The sequence below is a fragment of the Ursus arctos genome, unplaced genomic scaffold (assembly GCF_023065955.2).
Source record: "Ursus arctos isolate Adak ecotype North America unplaced genomic scaffold, UrsArc2.0 scaffold_4, whole genome shotgun sequence".
Taxonomy (NCBI): domain Eukaryota; kingdom Metazoa; phylum Chordata; class Mammalia; order Carnivora; family Ursidae; genus Ursus; species Ursus arctos.
The window spans coordinates 87,094,902-87,116,743 of NW_026623056.1; the positions used below are offsets into that span (position 1 = coordinate 87,094,902).

At 40.1% G+C, this 21,842-nt stretch overlaps 1 non-coding gene and 1 pseudogene across 1 annotated transcript; both read right to left on the bottom strand.

Moving 5' to 3' along the window:
- Positions 1-5,900: 5,900 nt before the first annotated feature.
- On the bottom strand, positions 5,901-6,071 carry LOC113257146 (U2 spliceosomal RNA; annotated as a pseudogene).
- A 2,905-nt stretch (positions 6,072-8,976) lies between these two features.
- On the bottom strand, positions 8,977-9,084 carry LOC113257300 (U6 spliceosomal RNA). Its single transcript, XR_003316917.1, has one exon. It is a non-coding gene; the product is annotated as a U6 spliceosomal RNA (small nuclear RNA).
- Between the last annotated feature and the right edge of the window lie 12,758 nt (positions 9,085-21,842).

Genomic DNA, 21,842 nt, shown 5'->3' on the forward strand with positions numbered 1-21,842 from the left:
TCCACTGCCAGAGAAGGGGGTCCTCGCCATTCCGGTTCCTGTAGGATTTGATCACTGCTGTGGGCCAAGGACTGCTGGGTGTTCTCTGTGACTCCCCTTTCCAAATGGGTTTTTTTTTTTTTTTTAAAAGATTTTATTTATTTATTCGACAGAGAGAGAGACAGCCAGCGAGAGAGGGAACACAAGCAGGGGGAGTGGGAGAGGAAGAAGCAGGCTCATAGCGGAGGAGCCTGACGTGGGGCTCGATCCCAGAACACCGGGATCACGCCCTGAGCCGAAGGCAGACGCTTAACCGCTGTGCCACCCAGGCGCCCCCAAATGGGGGTTTTTGCTGTAACTACTTTTCCTCCTGAACCATTGTCTATGGCTCATTTTAAAGCAGAACTTTTCTTTAAGTGCATGGGTTTCCAGGCCACAGGGACCCCCTCTGCACTGAAGAAGAGCTCTGGACACCATCCAAGACATAGGTGTTCAAGCTGAGAGATGTGCCTGAATGGAACTTTGAGGTTGTTCTTGCAAAAGGTATGACTTTGTACATGTTGGAAGACAGGTGCATAGATTTTTTTTTTTTTTTTTTTGCCTTTGCTGATATTGAGTTTTTATTTTTTTTCTCTGCTTTTTTTTTTTATTTTAATAATGATTTTTTATTATATTATGTTAGTCACCATACAGTACATCCCCGGTTTTCGATGTAAGGCTCGATGATTCATTAGTTGTGTATAACACCCAGTGCACCAGGTGCATAGATATTTGAGTGGCCGAAAGGGCAGGTTTGATTTTGTGGTGGCTTGCTTTTCTCTTCCAACATTCTCCTCTTCTTCAATAGCAGATATCTTTCATTGCAGCGCGTGGGGTGACTGACTGAATTACAAGCTTATTCCCGTGTTAGAACCTTCATTTTCTGGCCAGGCCGTGAAGGCGTGGCCCGCGTAGAGCCTCTGGCCAGAAGCAGCCCAGCCCTTTTGTTCCATTGTGCCATTACCAGGGCGTGGCTGGGATGCTGGGAAGGTAACAGGAGCGCAGTGCACAGCAAACCTCTCTCACTTCTGCGACCAATTACAAGTCTGTGGGATTCCCCAAACCGTCCTCAGTTTCAATCGTTCACTGGAGAGTCGCACAGAACTCACTAGAAGCTGTTGTACCCCTAGTTAAGGTTAGTTAGAACAAAAGGATACAGGTTAAAATCAGCCAAGGGAGGAAGTACAGAGGGCAGAGTCCAGGAAAGTACCCAAACTGGAGCTTCCAGCGTCCTCTCCCTGTGGAGTCATGGGCAGCATACTCTTTGGTGTCGACGAGTGACAACGCACACGGAGTGTTGCCACCCACGGAAGCCCATCCAAGCTCTGGGACCAGAGCTCTGTTGGGGCTCCATCAGGTAGTCATGCTGGTTTCCCATATATCTGATCTCAGTCCCAAGCCCCTCTTGAAGCTGAACTACTATGTCGTGACCCACAGACCCCATCCTAAGGGACCTGAAATCACATGCACTTGCTCACATGGCAGCCCCAGTCTACACACTCCGGCGGAGCTTGACAACCTATCAGAATGGAAGGCAAGGGCCAGATTGCTCTCTGCGCAAGGTTAAAGTCTGGCACACAGACGTACTTTTCTGCAACAAGAGAACCCCAATTTCTAACTGAGCACAAAGCACCCAGAATCAAGAAACCCAGCCTCCACCAGAATCCCTCCCAGGCACCTAGTTGTGACCATGTCACTAAATTCTAGGCAACGGGCTGTAAGGGCAGTTGGTATTTGCCACTCGTGGGAAGTATCCTTAAATAGAGGAGCTTGGTCTCTTCCCCCTCCTTTCATTTTGCTGTCTAGATGGGGCTTGACGAGCTGTCTTGGCCCGTAAGGTGAAGCTTCATGTTGAGGATGTGAGCAATCAGGTAGAAGGAACCTGGGCTTCTGTTGGTTGGGGCGCCCTTCCCACAGCTGTTTAGAGAAAACACTTGAATTGTGTTTAAGCCACGGTTACTTTGGGGTTTCTGTCATTTGCAGCAAGACCTCATTTCAGCATTTGCTTGAAACTTACTTTTTTTTTTAAACTTACTTTTATATTGCTTACATCTCTTCGTAAAACTCTATGCCCCCTGGTTACTAGATTCGTCTTTAATCTAAATCACCCGCGTGCTACCAGATCCTTCCTGGCCGTTGTCTCTCTGCGTGTGGCTGGGTCCTGCCTCCCCACAACCGTGGCGTTTCGTCCCAAGCCTCTATCACACGTAGGCACTTTATTTTCCATTTTCAGCTGAGGACGGGAAGGAACTGTTTTCGGATTATATAATCATTATACTTTCCATGACTAATGAAATTGGAGATTTGACTTAGCTTAGTTTGTATCTAAACTTTGAGGTCGATTTTCTTGATACACCTTTTTAAAATTGAAGAACAGACTATTTGTTTCGTGAGACTGAAGACTTACAGATCTTTCTAAGACCTGATGTTCGAATTTTATCAAAATGTACCAGGGTTCCCTATGCCCAGCGGCTTTACCTCGCGTAGCCAGAAGGCGGGATAAACCCTGAATCTTCAATTTTTGTGTTTTTGGTGTTCTGTTGTCCTTTGTTCCAAAGAACATTCTTTGTTCTTCATAAAGACTTTATCACAGGTTTTGCAGATATCTGAGAAGTAATCATTAAAACTTAAAAAAAACGAACAAATACTGCCTTTTACATTACAAAGACAGCGATTTTATCCTTCCTTTATTTAAGAACAGCAGGTCATCGGGATGTGGCTGTCATATGACCTCTGTTACCATCTTCACAATTTATCAGTCTTGGCATTGGGGGTTGGAGGAGGACAGGAGAAATAACACTGAAACTCCGAAGTCTCACTTCTAATTTGCCTATGTTAATGACTTGATTTTCTCATTTTCATGGTAGAAAGGGTGCACGTGTGTGAACATATATATGACACAAAAGTTTGGGGCACCAGGGTGGCACAGTCGGTTAAGCATCTGACTTGGTTTCAGCTCAGGTCGTGATCTCAGGACCATGGGATCGAGCCCCTCATGAGGCTCTGCACTCAGTGCAGAGTGTGCTTAAGACTGTCCCTCCCTCTGCCCCTCCCACTCGCCCCCCCTCAAACAAATCAATCTTTAGAGGGGGTTGGGTCGATAAACCCAAGCCAAGAAAACAAACAAACAAAAAAAACCCCAGAACCCACGACAGTTAATTCTCTCATTACTACTCAGGCAAAAATCAATGTTTAAAACTTCAATACATATCAATGACATGTTTCTTAACTTTGCTCCATTATAAACCCAAGGAAAGAAAAAATGTATACCAACGAAGATTGGCAAAGTCATAAAGCCTTAGGAGGGTTCTCTAACAGTAATTATTAGACGAGGGCTTGCCAGGGATTTGTTTCCTCAGCGAAGAAGGCCTCATGGAATTTTCTTGCTGAGGAACCTAAAAACGTATTGCCACGAGTGTCCTCCTTTTCCAGATGAAACAACCGAGACCCCGGGGAAAACAACGTTGATACCAAAGATCCCCCCTGCTCGTTAACAGCAAAGCCAGAATCAGCACCCAGGCTGTTTGGCTCCTGGGTCAGAGCCCCCTCGGAACACGCCGTGTCCCCTCGATGACGGGTACAGGAGGTTCGACCATCAAGGCTGAGATGAAAGATCTCATGGGCGGCCGATGCACCTGCACAAAACAAGTGGATCCACTTAACTCACGTTCTCTTGATCGGAAAGAAACTTGTATTCAGGGGAAGCAAAAGATGTCTGTCTCCAGAATAATTCAGAAACTATTTTTCTGCCAGACCAAACCGAAGAAAGAACATGTAGGTTTCCAAAGCTCGTCGGCAAGCACAGGTCATCTGCAGAGTAACAGCCGGGTCGTATTTCCTCCTAGGATGTACATGCCTGAGGATGAGAATTTCTCAACCTCCCATCTCCCACCGCACCTAGCTCATAGTTGCTGCTAAAATTTCTTTTTAGTGAATGAAGTCTATAAATCATGGCTTTAGACCCTGGCATTGTGCCCTTTTCAAAAGCAGCAGTTCATAAACATGTGTCTAATTTCCTGTGCTGTCAGAAATATTGTTTAATCATACTGTTAAAAATAAAGACCTCCAGGGCCCACTGAACTAAATTCTCCAAACCACTAGCTACTCTTTCCTCTTTGGGCCACTCAGCTGTGCAGCCGGAAATGGATCGTGGGGGGAGAGCGGCAGCTCTTCTGCAAATACCCCGGAATGTGGGCTATGTCAGAAAGTGTTTGGAGAATGCCTCCAAAGCTGAGAAAGTATTTCCAAAGCCATATACACGCAAAGATATTTGAACCAGAGGCTGTGCTCTCCAAAATAGATGCGTGGAGCACATTCACAGAATATCAGATTTTTATCACGCTTAGGGGCTGCAGCTCATTCCCGTGAACCCAAGAGCTAAGGTAATTATAAACCGTGTGCCATGGACTGGTATGCTTGCAATGGATCGTGCAGTTTTCCACAGATCTTCGTATCTGGTAAAATGCATATAGAATTGTGTTTAAGCTCACAGGCCTGTTACAAATCTTACCTGATCAAGGACGTGAGCAAGTTTCAGAAAAAACCTACACTCCATCATTACATCCTGTAAAAGACATGCGATGCTTTTTCACTGAAAAATAGGTATCCTCAGTTGAAATCTGAGACCACAAGTTGAATGTTGAAGCCACATTTCAAAAACTATCCTCCCATGATCTCTGCCAGCTGACACAGGTGAAATGACCTGCAGGTTTCCTCTCCTCTGACAGCACAGAGACAGCAAAACATTGTCTAGGTTTGGAGTTTCTGGTCATACAGAAGTTCCAATCATATCGATGAGAAAACATTTTAAATCAAGGCCTTAAAATAATCCACCTGATGGAATACTACTTGGCAATGAAAAGGAATGAACTACTGATCAACACAACAGCCTGCGATGGACCTTAGAAGCATTTCGCTAAGTGAAAGTAGTCACACACAAGACTGTGTACCATGTGAGTCTATTTATAGAAATTTCTAGAAAAGGCAAAACTGTGGAGACAAAGTAGATCAGTGGTTGCCTGGGGCTACAGGTAGGAGCAGGGAGTGACTGCCAACAGGTGAAGGGGGTCTTCTGGATGAACGGAAGTGTTGGAAACCTGGATTCATTCATAACGTGTATGTAAATACAGAGTTTTGCTGAAACGCATCTACCATATCCTAGCAACGGGGGAGTTTATGGTACGTGAATTTTTTTCAAGTAAACTCTGTGCCCAACATGGCACTCAAACTCATGGCCCTGACCCTGAGATCAAGAGCCTCATGCACTACCAACTGAGCCAGCCAGGCGCCCCTATGGTATGTAAGTTATATCTCAATAAAGCTGGTTTTTTTTTTTTAAAGATTTTATTTATTTATTTGATAGAGAGACAGCCAGCGAGAGAGGAAACACAAGCAGGGGGAGTGGGAGAGGAAGAAGCAGGGTCCCAGCGGAGGAACCTGATGCGGGACTCGATCCCATAATGCCAGGATCACGCCCTGAGCCGAAGGCAGACGCTTAACGACCGAGCCACCCAGGCGCCCCTCAATAAAGCTGTTTTTAATTTAGTTTTTAAAATTATTATTATTATTTTAGAAGATTTATTTATTTTAGAGAGAAAGAGAGCACGAGCAGGAAGGGGAGAGGGAGAGGGAGAGATAATCTCAAGCAGCCTCTGCACTGAGCGTGGAGCTTGTCGCAGGGCTCGATCTCATGACCCTGAGATCACCCCCTGAGCTGAAACCAACAGCAGACCCTTAACCGACTGAGCCACCTTATTATTTTTTAAGAAGGCTCCATGCCCAACATGGGGCTCAAACTCATAACCTTGAGATGGAAAGTCACATGATCTACCAAGGGGGCCAGCCAGATGCCCCCAACACCCATCACAAGTTTGAAGCCCCCGAGGGAGTGCGTCGTTCCTGGGGACGCTGCAATACCAGTTCAAAGTGCGGGGTGGACGGACTCTCCCTGCTCCAAAAATCCATTTAATATATTGTCCTTGGATAAAGGACATATCAGATATTAAACTGATAAGAACAGATGCTAGATCTTAGCCAAAAAGCTGAAAATAAAGCTGTTTTTTAAAATAAGAAATGAAAAGAAATGGTTCTTTCAGGACCAGCCCAAGACGATTTATACAACCAGGTTGCCTCCCCTGTAATCCTATGGTAGCTATTATACTTTCCACATGGGAGACTCTTTCCCAGTCAGGGCACTTTGACATACGAATCTAGATACCGTTATATCAAACCAGGCTTGGTGACATTTCAAAAATTAGAATTTAGAATTTTTATGTAAACATAATTATTATTTTTTTAGCCACCTCACAGTACCAATGCCATGTTCAAGACTGTGAATACATTATTGAATTGAGGGAAGCAAACAAACCACTTCCCTGATCTGGAGAGATGGTGGCATGACTGGGAGCCCAGGAGAGCTTCGTGAGCTTTTCTTGAACCGGGCAGCTGTTAGGGCAGCTCCTGGGGCAGGAGGAGAGGTATTTAGGGTGTAGCTTAAATGCCTCCACTAACAACTGTGGTATGCTGCCTACACACATCTCCATCACCACAGAAATGTACGGAAATTATATTAGGAAAATTCATCTTGTTTAAAGGCACGGGAATGAATGGAACATTCTGGGGTCAACTTGACTAATGTTTCTGCTCACAGCAAGTGGTGCTCAAACTTGGGTGTGTATCAAAAATCTCCTGACTTGTGAAAAAGGCAGATTCCCAGGCCAGGCCCCCAGGATGCCAAACTGAACGTCTGGGAACAAGGGCTAGAGTCTGAAGCTCGAAGGAGCCTCTGAAGTGATTGGCGCTGATGGTCCTCAAAACACAGGTGGAGGAACACTGAATAAAGAAGGAGAGAGAGGGAAGGAAAGTGAGCGAGAAAGTAGTAGAAAAAAGGAATGAAAGGAAGGAAGGGAAGAGAGAAAGAATAAGGAGTAAGGAATAAGGAGGGCCCAGTGAAGAGGATGAAGATGAACATACCTGGTCAGGCCTTGCCTTGAGCACCTCGGCTGAATTTAGTCTTTGATTCTTTCCAGACCTCTAACTTTGTCTCATCTCTACATCTCATACAGTGCCTTCATCTTTACCTGCCTCTTAGCCTTGCTTTCAGGTCCTGTGGTGGACGGGGGACCTAGTTTTAAAGGGTTTTCTCTTGAGACCCCCCAGCCCCCACCTGCCATGGGACAAGACCGAGCTAGAGGCAGACTAATCCTAGCTCGTTCATTGGCCTGTGGGGTGGTTCTCACTTTGGGATCACTGGAGAAAAACTTGCAGGGGAGTCTGTGTTCCAAAACCCTCAGGGAGAGAAGCACAGAGTTGGCTGAATTTGACAACCCAGCCTGGAACAGAACCCCTTCCCTAGTGATGATACCTGTCCACTGTCGCATGGGGAGAGAGGAATGCCCTCCTGCCTGTGAGACCCTACACTCAGTGACCCACCATTGATTCCTTAGCTCCAGAGAGGCTTCTGCTGTCAGTCTTCCCTGGCAACAACCCAGGGTATGAGCAATGGCCCTTAGCTTTCTCTGGAAGATTCTGACTCCTCAACAGACCACATGGGTAAACTTTGACAGCCATGTTTGTGACATGTGACTCACCCCCTCAGTCACAGCTGACTAGACCAAGAGCGGACACTTAACTCAAGCGGTGTTGGCTGGTTTCTTATACAGAAAAGTAGAGAAAATTCAGGGGTTTCAGCATAGCTTTTTCCCACACATGTGGAATGAAATATTGGTATGATGGAGAGGGTCCCCCTGGGGTGACTCCATCCCATTTCCCAGTTCAGATCCCTTCGGAGCCCCTGCTGACTTCCTGCATCAGATAGTCCAGTATCATAGAAATAAAGGGTTCTTTTATGGTTGTTTATTCCAGCTCTGACCTGCAGTCAGCCCTCACCAATCCAGGTACCATCCAGGTAACGATCACATTTCCCTGTGCATATCTCTATCCTTGTTTTAACTCGAATCCCTTCCTTCTGTAGACAGGAAGGCAGACCACATTGTCTTCCTTATGGTGCAAAATGAGAGCTTTCCTCAAAAATGGATTTGGTTTGAATCACTGACTATTATATAATCTGTTGCCTATGTTTGAAATTGTAAAATTATTATTCATTTTTAGGTGCAAAATGGAACTACGGATTTGTTTTATTTAAAAAAGAATCCTTGGAGTGCCTGGCTGGCTTAGTCAATGGAGCATACAACTCTTGATCTCGGGGTTGTGGGCTTGCCCTCCACATTGGGTGTAGAGATTACTTAAAAATAAAATCTTTAAAAAATAAAATAAATTAAAATAAAATAAAAAATGAAAAAGAATCCTTGTCAGGGCGCCTGGCTGGCTCGGTCGGAAGAGCATGCAACTCTTGATCTTGGAGTCATGAGTTAGAGCCTCACATTGGGAATAGAGATTACGAAATAAATTAAATATATAAATAAGAATCTGAATCCTCGTCCTTTGGAGTTACATATTGAAATATTTGTGCCTGAAATTATGTGATGTCGGGATTTGCTCCTAAACAATGCTGAAGGGCAGGAAGTAGGTGAGAGCATAGATGAAAACAAGGTTCACCTTGAGCTGATAATTGTTGAATATGGGTGACTTGGGTTCATCATACTAGTCTGTCTACTTTTGCATATACTTAAAATTTTCCATAATAAGAAACTCTAAAAATAAGGACGGAAATTTTTTTTCAGGGGAATACCTCTGAAATAACATGAAACTATCAACATTCAAAAGTAAGAAGAAGCTTCTTAAATTAGCGATCTAAAAGTAAGATTCTAAAGTCAGTCACCCATAGCGGGAGTGGGTCTCATGCAGCATGTAGCTAGGATGTGAATACAAACATACCACGTGCTTATGACCCCATTCCCTTGAATGAAAATAGCGTCTTGTGTCCAACTCATCTCTGATGATACCATCCAAAATAAAATAGCCTAAGATCTATAGATTTCTTTCAAATTTGAGCAAACTACATTTAACTATATGCTTAGGAGTTTTGCATGTCCTCCTTGCACGGAGACCGTGCTAATCTTCTCTGGATCATTCCAATTTTAGTCTATGTGCTGCCAAAGCAAGCACGATATACTTAGTAGTTTTTATTTTATTAAAAATTATTTGATGAATATAAGAAACATTGCTCAAAGTAGAACATTTTCCAAATAGGTTGAAAACAAGTGTATCAGAAAATAAAGCATCTTGAGAATTCTCCAACATCTCCAAAAAGCTCACTGTGTCTGCGCATACCTTCTTATTTAGAGGAGCGAGTAGGAGGGAGGAGGAGGGAGGATGCTTGTTGAGTATTCAAGAGCGGCTGATGATTCTTTATATATTCATTATGGATAAGAGTGTTTTTTCGAGGGGTGTGGATCTGAGGAGAAATATTTAGTTTTCCTTCTAAGTGTGGTTGTCCATTTCACCCCCACGCCAACCCATTTTCAAAGGGGCCAAAGTATGTTCTCTGTCAGAGAAGCCAAGGGCACCATTTGCTCCTTGCATGACCCGTTCTTATCTTGTTTTTATGATTACTCTTACACTGTGGACACATCTGGGGGCCCATGTCTGAGACCAGAAGTCCCCAGCTTCCCTTTTAGCCTGAATGTCCACTCCTTTACCATTGGTGGTGTCCCTTTGCTCCATCAGCCCCACTTGCTCCTTTTTTCCGTCCACAACACACCAGAGTGGTGCTTACTTTGATCGGACTTTTGCAACACTCCACTCCCGACAGGTGTTTCCACGGTAGGCTTTTGCTCTGATCACAATGCATTCTACTGTCCAAGTTGTGGCTCCGTTGGTTCCGAAGACTAAAGATCCACTCTGTACCTCATGGAAACGAGGTCATGGTAAGGACATTTTTCTCATCAAAATGCATCAAGACTAAAAAACAAACAAAACCACGTCTCCATTCAAGAACCTAATGACCTCCTTCATTACATCTTCAGGCGTTCCTGAATTAAATGAAATTAAAGCTTTAGAATTACAAGGATGGCCTTTAAAAATCTTTTTGTTAATATGAAATATTTACACCACAAAAAAGTAAAGCAAATAATATAGCTGAGTCAATAAACCAATCAATACTTGGCATCATTTTTCCCCAGGGCTATTTTTTTTATAGACAAGGCGATATAAATAAGGAGTAAAACCTAGATCAGGCCCCCCATCACTTCTCATTTTAGTTAAATTGCAAATGTCGGACCTTAAAATAATGTTTGAAGGAAATTTAAATATGTAAAATATGTAAGGGTATTAAATATTTAATTATATTCAAAGTTTATCTAAATGTTTAATAAAGAAATTTAAATATTTTAAAGAAAAATAGGAAGGCTTTTCAAACCAGAATTTCTCCTATGGGTTGTATTTCTGTGGATGTGATTGGCTATGAGATAAAGTTTAATATTGTTATACATAATTTAATTGTTTAAGATAACACAGGAAAACTGCTCAAGGTCAGACATGAGGAAAAGTTTGTGTCACCTATTTAGTATGTTGGAACAATAACTTCAGATATTAAACAAATGGCTTTTGAATAATTGGGTCGAGGACCCTCAGAAAGAAATATGTTTTATAAATCTATACAGTAAACCCTAAAGTGAAAGTTACACAAGACAATAATTAACTTTTCACCTAAATATTCTGACATTTTTCTATTACACACTCTCTTTTTTCTAAGGTTTTGTTACAAGCTACACAGCTGACTTCACAAACCACTTACACAGAGTGATATGCAGCTTGGAAAACATTGCTTTATTAACAAATAATGACATAGAAATGTTAGTGATAACAAGCACCCATGTAGCCACTGCGTGCTTTGAAAAATTCTAACATTTTGCCGTATCTGCTTTAGATTATTTTTCAAATTAAAATATTGTAGCCAGAATTAAAGCCTCCCAGGTACGCACCCCTCCCTAGTCTAGTATATCTGCCTCCTACCCAGAGACTAGGAATATTCTGCATTTGGTGATTATTGTCCCCATACATGTTTTTTATATAATTACTGCAAGTGTATGGATCCATATATAACAATACTGTGTATAAAAATATATTGCAATATATAACATTGGTTTTCATGTTCATGAGTTTAAAGCAAATGTTATCATAGTATCCTACAATTTATTTTCTTCCTTAATATTATGTTTTTAAGATTCATCCATACTGGTACAACACTCTAGTTCATTCAACTTAACTGCTATGGTATTCCACTATCTGAATATTCCCTGCTTTATTATCCATTCTCCTGTTAATGGGTCTTTAAGTTGCTGACAATATATTATTATTAAAAATAATGTTGCAAAGATATTTTTGCACGCATCTCATTCTGAACCTAATCTAAAATTTTCCTGGGACATACACACATTAGTGGAATGGATGGATTATAAACTTTACCATATATTCCTATAAGTTGCTCTGTAAAGTGACTGACAGTCCTTCTAGATACTGTGTATGAGAGTTGCCACTCTGCTGCATTTTCCACAGTCTCACAGAAGGTGGCCTCTGGGCTGGTCATCAGCTGTGCCTTCAATAGGCCATTCCAATTTCTATCAAGCCAACTGCTTCTGGATGGTGGGGTTCGTGTTCTATCATTGGACTCCATGTTCATGGGTCCACACTGTACCTCCTTTGCTGTAAAGTGGGTTCCTGATTGGATCCACTGTATTCCCAGATAGTCGTGCAGGCTGGGGCTTGTCAGCAGAAAATGTGAACCCATCATATTCAGGATAAAATCTGGGCCATGAGGATGAATCATTCAGATGGACAAGGCCCAGTGTAGACAACTTGCCCTGAAAATTGGCTGCTCTCATGGAGGAATTGGCCTCTGTTGCTGGCAGTTGGACATTTAGAAGTAGCAATAGCTGGATTGGATTTAGAAGTGGGATTACGTGCTGTCAGACCCTCATAGAGACTCAATATGTGCAAGGAGCATCTTAGTCAGATTCCATTGCTATGGATTGAATGCATCCTCAACATTCATATGTTGAAGCCTAGTCCCCAGCGTAATGACAGTTGGAGGTGGGGCCTTTGGCAGGTAATTAGGTGATAAGATTGGAGCCCTTATGAATGGGATTAATGACCTCAAAAGGAAAGACAGATGAGGGCTTTCTCTCTCTCTCCCATGTGAAGGTCTGACAAGAAGATGGCCCTCACCAGACGCTGGATATCCAAGTGCCTTGATCTTGGACTTCTACCTTCCAGAACTGTGAGAAGTAACTTTTTGTTGTTTAAGCTACTCAGCCTATGGTAATTTGCTATAGCAGCTGGAACTAAGACACTCATGACACCGGTCGGAGTGACCAGCGACAAACGCTCTGTAATATCAACAAGCTGAGTCATTTTGTTGGACTTGGTCGTTTAGTGTCTCCTCTGTGGTGGACAATTTCTTCTTTCTTTCCCCTCACAGCATTATTGAGGTATAACTAGCGGACAATTAACTATAAATATTTAAAGTATAATATTTTATTTATTTTAGCATAAAGTATAATATTTTATTTATTTTAGCATAAAAGATATTTTAGCATAAGTTTAATATCCATTAAAACGATTCCCACAATCAAGACAATGAACATATGCATCACTCCTAAAAATTTCCTTGTTTCCTTTTTATTTTTTTATTTTTATTTCTTTTTAATATTTTTTATTTATTTATTTGACAGAGATAGAGACAGCCAGCGAGCGAGGGAACACAAGCAGGGGGAGCGGGAGAGGAAGAAGCAGGCTCATAGTGGAGGAGCCTGATGTGGGGCTCGATCCCACAACACTGGGATCACGCCCTGAGTGGAAGGCAGACGCTTAACCGCTGTGCCACCCAGGCGCCCCCCTTGTTTCCTTTTTAATCCCTTCCTCCCACCCTCCTAAAACATTCTAAGAGCCACTTGTCAGAATATGATTGTCGAAGTACAATCTGACTCAAATAAACAGTTCAGAGAAACCACCCGCTTTTCCGTACTCCTGTCCCATATATGTGAGCATCACCATAAGGCACACAGAATTAGTAGAGGTATATTTTCTTAGTTAAAAATTTTATTTTTAGGGGCTCCTGGGTGGCTCAGTCGTTAAGCGTCTGCCTTCGGCTCAGGGCGTGATCCCGGAGTTCTGGGATCGAGCCCCACGTCAGCCTCTTCCACTGGGAGTCTGCTTCTTCCTCTCCCATTCCCCCTGCTTGAGTTCCCTCTCTTGCCGGCTGTCTCTCTTTCTCTCTGTCACATAAATAAATAATAAAAATCTTAAAAAAATTTTTTTTTATTTTTATAACTCACATACCATAAAATATGTCCTTTTAAAGTAAAAATAAAATAAAATAAAATAAATAAAATGAAGTTCAGAGTATATTCACAGAGTTGTGCAACTATTGCAATGATCTAATTTCAGAACTTTTTCATCATCCCTAAAGAGAAACTCTGTACCCATTAACAGTTCCCAATCTCTTCTCCTTCCAACTCTTGGCAACCACAAATCTGTTTTCTGTCCCTGTGGATTTGTCTATTCTGAACATTTCATATAAAAGGAGTCATACAATATGTGGCTTTTCTCACTTATCATGCTTTCAAGACTCATCCATGGTGTAACATGTATCAGTATTCTTTTCCTTTTTATGGTTGAATACTATTCCACTGTATGGATATACCACCTGCTCTTTTTTCATCCATCAACTGATGGACATTTAGATTGTTTTCACCTTTCAGCTGTTATGAATAATGCTTTTGTGAACATTTATGTGCAAGTTTCTGTGTGGACATATTGTTTTCATTTCTGCTGGGCAGAATTCCCTAGGAAGGGAATTGCTAGGTCATATGGTAACTCTATGTTGAACTTTTTGAAGAATTACCAGACTGTTTTCCAAATCAATGGCAGCATTTTACATTCCCTATGGGTAAATTATGAGGGTTCCAATTTCTTCACATCCTTGCTAACACTTGTTATTACCTGTCTTTTTTTTTTTTATTATTATAACCATCCTAGTGAAGTGGTATCTCATTGTGGTTTTGATTTGCAGTTTCCTAATGACTAATGATGTCATGCCTCTTTTCATGTGCTTACCAACTTTGTGTATATCTTCTTTAGAGAAATGTCTATTCAAGTCCTTTTCCTATTTTAAAAATTGGGTTATTTATCTTATTATTAAGTTTTAAGGTTCTTTACATATTCTATGTATAAGTCTCTTATTGGATATATGATGTCCAAGTGTTTTTTCCTATTCTGAATTGTTTTTTGAATTTAATAATGTTTTTGGAAGCACAAACGCTTTTTATTTTGATGAAGTGCAATTTCTCTGTTTTTTCTTTTGTTGTTTGTGCTTTTGGTATCATTTCTAAGAATTCATTGCCAAATCCAAGGTCATGAAGATTTATTCCTATGTTTTCTTTAGGCAATTTAGCTTGTACATTCAGGTCTGTGATCCATTTTGAGTTAATTTTTATGTATGGTGTGAGTCAGGGCTCTAACATCATTCTTTTCTATGTGGCTGTCTAGAGTCTCTGCACCATTTGTTGAAAAGACTATTATTTCCTCATTTAATTGACTTTGCACTCTTGTTACACCTGACCACACGTGTTTGGGTTTATTTCTAAACCCACTATAGACTGCTTCACCTAACAATAGCAGAATACACACTCTTCTCACACTCACATGGAACATTCACTAAGATAGACCATGTATTGGGCCATAAAACAGACCTCAACCAATTTAAAAGAATAGAAATCATACAAAGTGTCATTTCAGGCCACAATGGAATTAAACTAGAAATCAATAAAAAAAAAAAGATGACTAAAGTATTTGAGCATTAAACAGCACATTTCTTTTTTTTTTTTTTTAAAGATTTTATTTATTTATTCGACAGAGATAGAGACAGCCAGCGAGAGAGGGAACACAAGCAGGGGGAGTGGAGAGGAAGAAGCAGGCTCATAGCGGAGGAGCCTGATGTGGGGCTCGATCCCATAACGCCGGGATCACGCCCTGAGCCGAAGGCAGACGCCCAACCACTGTGCCACCCAGGCGCCCCTAAACAGCACATTTCTAAGTAACACATGGGTTGAAGAGTAAGTCCTAAGAGAAATTTTAAAATATTTTAAACAAAATAAAAATGGAAATACAACTTATCAAAATTTGTGGGATGCAAGGAAATGTATAGTATGAACTATACATATTAGAAATAAAGGAAAATCTAAAATCTATAATCTAAGCTTCCACCTTAATGAAGCAGAAAAGAAATAATAAAAATAGACCAGAATTCAATGCAATAGAAACAAGTAAACAGGAGAATCAACAGCACCAAAAGCCGATTCTTTGAAAAGATTAATAAAATGATCAGCGTCTGGCCAAGCCAATCAAGAAAAAAAGAGAGAAGGCACACATTATTAATATTAGAAATTTAAGAGTGGGCCTTAAAAGCTTCCAGTCTGTATGTAAGAAGTTTGGAAGTCACTACTTCATTCTAACTCCTAACTTTGGAAGTCACTAACTCCATCCTTTTTATAAGTAAAAAGCTGAGCAGACTAAAAAATCAACAACTCTTCTTAGATCCAAAAGAAAGGGGACAGCACAGGGCAAACTGCTGCTGTAAGGCTGGAGACAGACAGGTAATACAAAGAGTCAATACAAAAGCTTATTGGAGTAGAGACTCTCTGAAATGCATCTCTTGAAAAGATCGTGAAATATAGAATAAAAGATGTGAGGTGGGTCTCTAGGAAAAGGGGAGGCTCAAGAAACATGGACAAAGGCAGGGGGAGACTAAGAAGACTATCTACAAAGGTGGAGGGTACTTTGTGGAGGGAACAAGAATATTTCAATGGGCCTTTTCACCACCTCTGGTTAATAAACCAGCTTATTGGTAGGAACATAAATTCCAAATGCAGAGGAAACAAACACCACAGTGTGAACCACTATCAATTTGTGCCAAAGTTTTCACCCATTAATGAAAAATGAAAAATCAGTGCACCAAAGTGAAATTATCATAAAGGACAATTAAAAGGATAGTCTTTTATTGTGAAAAGTTTTGAAGTTAAAAATGTCTTTTTTTTAAATCATACATAAAAATAAACGCAAAATGGATTGATTAAAGACCTGAAGGTGAGACCTGAAACCATAACAATCCTAGAGGAGAGCACAGGCAGTAATGTCTCTGACATTGGCCATAGCAACATATTTCTAAATGTGTCTCCTGAGACAAAGGAAATAAAAGCAAAAATAAGCTATTGAGATTTCATCAAAATAAAAAGATTCTGCACAGAGAAGGAAACACTCAACAAAACTAAAGGGCAACCTACTGAATGGGAGAAGATATTTGCAAATGACATACCTGATAAAGGGTTAGTATCCAAAATATATAAAGAACTTATACAACTCAACACGAAAAAACCAAAAATCCAGTCAAGAAATGGGCAGAAGACATGAACAGACATTTCTCCAAAGAAGACATACCGATGGCCAACAGACACATGAAAATACGCTCAACGTCACTCATTAACAGGGAAACGCAAATCAAAACTACAATGAGGTATCACCTCACACCTGTCAGAATCACTTAAATAAAAAACACGAGAAACAACAAGGGTTGGCAAGGATGCAGATACAAACTGCTGCAGCTACTGTGGAAAACAGTATGAAGTTTCCTCAAAAAGTTGCAAATAGAACTACCCTACAATCCAACAACTGCACTACGGGGTAAATACCCCTCAAAAGACAAAAGCACTAATTTAAAGGGATTCATGCATCCCTATGTTTACTGCAGCATTATTTACAATGGCCAAATTACGGATGCAGCCCAAATGTCCATCAATAGATGAATGGATATGGCAAATGTGGTATATAGATGTATAATGGAACATTACTCAGCTATAAAAAATAATGAAATCTTGTCCTTTGCAATGACATAGGTGTAGCTAGTGAGTATAATGCTAAGTGAAATAAACCAGAGATAGACAAATACCATATGATTTCACTCATAAGTGGAATTTAAGAAACAAACAACAAGGGGCGCCTGGGTGGCACAGCGGTTAAGCATCTGCCTTCGGCTCAGGGCGTGATCCCGGCGTTCTGGGATCGAGCCCCACATCAGGCTCCTCCGCTATGAGCCTGCTTCTTCCTCTCCCACTCCCCCTGCTTGTGTTCCCTCTCTCGCTGGCTGTCTCTATCTCTGTCAGATAAATAAATAAAAATCTTAAAAAAAAAAAAAAAAAAAGAAACAACAAAAATGAGCAAAGGGAAAAAAAGAGAGAGAGACAAACCAATAAACAGACTCTGAATTACAGAGAACAAACTGATGGTTACCAGAGGGGAGGTGGATGGGGGAGGGGTGAAATAGGTGATGGGGATTAAGGAGTGCACTTGTCGTGAGTAATGTATAGAATTGCTGAATCACTGTATTGTACATCTGAAACTAATATAACACTGTATGTTAACTATGCTGGAATTAAAACTTAAAAGACATCTTTTTTTAAAATGAAATCCTAGAGATATAGGTGATTGTTATCACTTTTAAAATGTCATACCTGTGGTGCCCGGGTGGGTCAGTTGATTAAGCATCTGATTCCTTATCTCAGCTTAGGTCTTTTTTTTTTTTTTTTAAGATTTTATTTATTTATTCGACAGAGATAGAGACAGCCAGCGAGAGAGGGAACACAAGCAGGGGGAATAGGAGAGGAAGAAGCAGGCTCCCGGCGGAGGAGCCTGATGTGGGGCTCAATCCCATAACGCCGGGATCACGCCCTGAGCCGAAGGCAGATGCTTAACCGCTGTGCCACCCAGGCGCCCCTCAGCCTAGGTCTTGATCTGAAGATTCTGAGTTCAAGCCCCATGTTGGGCTCCATGCTGGGCGTGGAGCCTACTTAAAAAAAATGTCATACCTGGCAAGGTAAAAATTAATAACCAAATACCAAACAATACAAATAATGTTTGGTCAGTATATTTTACTGGTCTATAAAGCAAAACAGTTTGGGAAATACTAAATATTTCATTATTATATAGAATTCCTTATAATTATAATAGTTTAAGATATTTCTTGTCTGTTGCTTATATTTAATTCCAAAACTGAATGAAGAGTCAAGAAAAATATGTGGACCTGTATCATGTATACATGTAGATGAAAAATTTCAAAGTACCACCAAATATAATTCAGAAATATTTTTACTCCTATGCCTCATGAATGTACTATGATAAAATATTTGTGTGTGATAAAACCTGGTAGTGATATATTACCCTTTTTATGTATTTCTGGATAATGTATACATTCTTTTTAGCGGACTACTGAAGCTCACTTTTGTTTTCTTTTTTTTTTTTTTCTTCCTCTCTCACTCCCCCTGCTTGTGTTCCTTCTCTCGCTGGCTGTCTCTCTGTCAAATAAATAAATAAAATCTTAAAAAAAAAAGAATGTATTTTCTTTTTAATTCTGTATGTATAAAGCATTGTATTATGTTGTATATATATATATACCGTATTTTGTTTATCCATTCATCTATCAATGAACACGTGGATTGCTTCCATCTTTTGGCTATTGTGAATATGCTGCTATGAACATGGGTGTGCAAATATTTCTTTGAGACTCTGCTTTCAATTCTTTGGAGTACATACCCAGGAGTAGAATAGCTGGTTCATATGGTAACTCTATTTTTAGTTTTTAAGGACCCGCCTTACAGTTTTCCATAGTTGCAACATCATTTTATATTCCTGATGACAGTGCCCAAATGCTTTAATTTTCTACATCTTCACTGTGATACTGTGATGTATAATAATAAATACATTTTTGGCCTTTGCCCCCTTTTCAGGAATTTCCTAAGTGATTTCCTAAGGAATTTCCTTTTCTGCTCGGTAAAAGGATCTTTTGTTATGTTAATGAGGTGGCTTTTGGACTCCACCTAAGAATGAGGGCTGGTTGCCAGTAGAGCCAACCATGTGATTAGAACATTGGAACTTTCAGTTCCACTCCCTCCCTAGCTCCCTTCAGGAAGGGGAGAGGGCCTAGAGGCTGAACTGATCACCAATGGCCAATGATTTAGTTGATCATGCCTAATAATGAAGTCTCCATAAATATCCAAATGGACTAAGTCGGTGAACTTCTGGTTGGTGAACACTTCGAGATTTGGGGACAGTGGTATTCTTAGAGCATGAAAGCTCTGAGCCTTTTCCTGGTACTTTGCCCTATGCATCTTTTCTATCTGGCTATTTCTGGGTTATAACTTTTAATAATAAGCCAGTGATCTAGTAAGTAAATGTTTCCCTGAGTTCTGTGAGCCACTCTTGCTAATTAATAGAGCCCAAGGAGAGGGTCACTGGAACCCTTATCTATGGCCAATAGATCAGAAGTATGGGTGACAACCTGATTTTGTGATTGGCATCTGAAGAGGGGATACTAGTCTTGTGGGACTGAACCCTTAACCTGTGGGATCTGATGCTATCCCCAGGTAGATACTATTAGAATTGAGTTAATTGCTTGGTGGCTGCATTGGAACCCCTCCCCACCCTGCACTGTCCACTGGAACTGGGTGCAGAATACTTTATATGCCAATACTTGTTATTTTCTGGTGGTTTTTTGTTTGTTTGTTTTTTGTTTTTTGAAGTAGCCATCCTAATGAGTGTAGAAACTTACTTTTTAATAATGAGTTTAACTCATTCACATTTAATATAGTCACTGATTCCTTATGTCTTATGTTTTTTATTTACATTGCTTTTTTTGTGCTTTAACTTTTCTATTTTTTATTGGATAGATTGAATTTCCTTTTTCTAAAATCTCCTCCTCCTCCTATAGTTTGGAAAAGTATACATACTATTCCTTTTCTTCTATTGACAGCCCTTAACTTTTTAATCAATATTAAAAATTCATATTTATTGAATACTTACTGTATTCTAGTCTCTGTGGAGATCTTTTTATTTTGATCATCTCATTTAATCCTTACAACAATTTTATGAGGTTGGTTTTATTTTTTTAAATAAAATTTTCATTTTAGAGTAATTTTGGACTCACGGAAAAATGGCAAAGGCAGTACAGAGAGTTCCTGTATACTGGATATGGCACATCTCTCAAAACTAATGGTCCAATATTGATACATTCGTTAAATGAAGTTTATACTTTATTCATATTTCTTCAGCTTTTCTCAAATGTCCTTTATCTGATCCTCAGTTATCCTTAGACTCCTCTTGGTTGTGACTGCTTCTCAGTCCCTCCTTTTTTTGATGACCTGGCAATTTTTGGAGATGGCCCTTAATTTTAATAACACATTTTAAACACGCTTTCTACAAGCATTTAGAATGAGTCAGTGTAACTTTTTGGGGGGAACAAGATAAGATCTTAAGCAACTCATGTTTTGTAGCAATAATCTGAAATTTTAGTTCCAGTTTATTTCTAGAGTTCTTTTCATATTACTCTGTTTCATCTTTTTAAAACTCTTTCTTAAACACCTTAACCATTAAGATTTAAGTATGAATTTTATTAGTTTATTTTTCTCACCACTTTTACAAGTTTTGAATTTTATTCTCTTTCTTGGATTCCTTGTTTTTTCCCCCGAAGGAAATTTTTTCAGGAAGGATGAATAACGGGTGATAAACTTTCTGAGTCCATGCTTTTTTAATCTGTAAAATGGTGATAATATTGCCTATCCCATAGAGTTGTTGAAGATTAAGTGAAGAAGAGTTTCAGGCTTTTAGCAGAGTGCCTTAGAAGCAATCAGTAAATGTTAGCTGTTGTTACTTTTGCAATGAGCATGGATGATTTTGTGAATTATAAAGAGAAATGCATACAGGCATAAGCGAATGAAAAAGAAAAGTAACCAGGAAAGTTAAAATAAAGAGATTTGGTAGAAAAATAGAACAGGTAATTCAACCCCTACTATCGACTTGATACATATGAAAAAGGTCTGAGCATTTTTGCCAAGCATTTTAACCTGGGTTATGCTGTCATCCATGGTCCAGAAAGCCACGTGGGTGTTGAAAGCCACACTGCCCATTTGTCTCCTCAGAGGTCACTAGAGTTTATCAGCTGTTGTGTACCCTTAGCATGAGTCAGGAGGGTTCTGGGGAAATGTCTTTCTAGTTACAGGGACTGACAATTTAGTTCAAAGATTAATAAACACAAAATAACACTTGAGAAGCATATGTCATATCAAATACAGAATGTGTCTCCTGGAGGGAGGAAAAAAGCATCAGAGTATTCTTTATACAGACCAAAATTTCTTCAATTGATTCTTTGTTATTCATGAGCAAGGAGAGAGAACAAATTGTTATGCCTGACACCAGATTTCAGGACTGGAATTTTGTAGTGTGATTCATGTAGCTATATTTAATATTTGCAGAGTCATAGAGTGACTCCTGTCGGAGCCCAGGGAAGCCTTCACCCAAAGGATCCCTTCTCTGCCAGTGTGCGGCTTAGAGACCCTTGAAGGCTGATCTTCGTATGGCACATAAATTCATTGCAACCTTAACTGGTGGTCCTGTGATTGCATAAAGACCAATGCCAGCTATGACTTTCGTATTAACTTAAGAATGTGTTGTTCTTATAAAGATAAGGTGCTCACTGCTCTTGACCTTGTCAAAGGTCTGTGACCAGTTTGGAATTTTTAATACCAGAGCCTCTGGTAGTTTCATGCACTAAAAGGGTGGAATCCTGGAACCCCAGGCACACAAAAAAAGGAAAAAGGAAAGTCATATTTTTAAAAATGTGTGGGTTTGTCATAATTAGGGTAGGGTATTGTGTTTAAATCTTTTTGTAAAACACTTGTAAATGTTGATGTGTATAATATTTAAATAACAAAAGACATGGCTTCACAATTTGTATTTTAAAAGCTTTCACAGGAAAGAGATAAAGGATAATGTCGCTAATAAAGGAAAAGCTGATAAAGTACTGAAAAAACAGAACACTT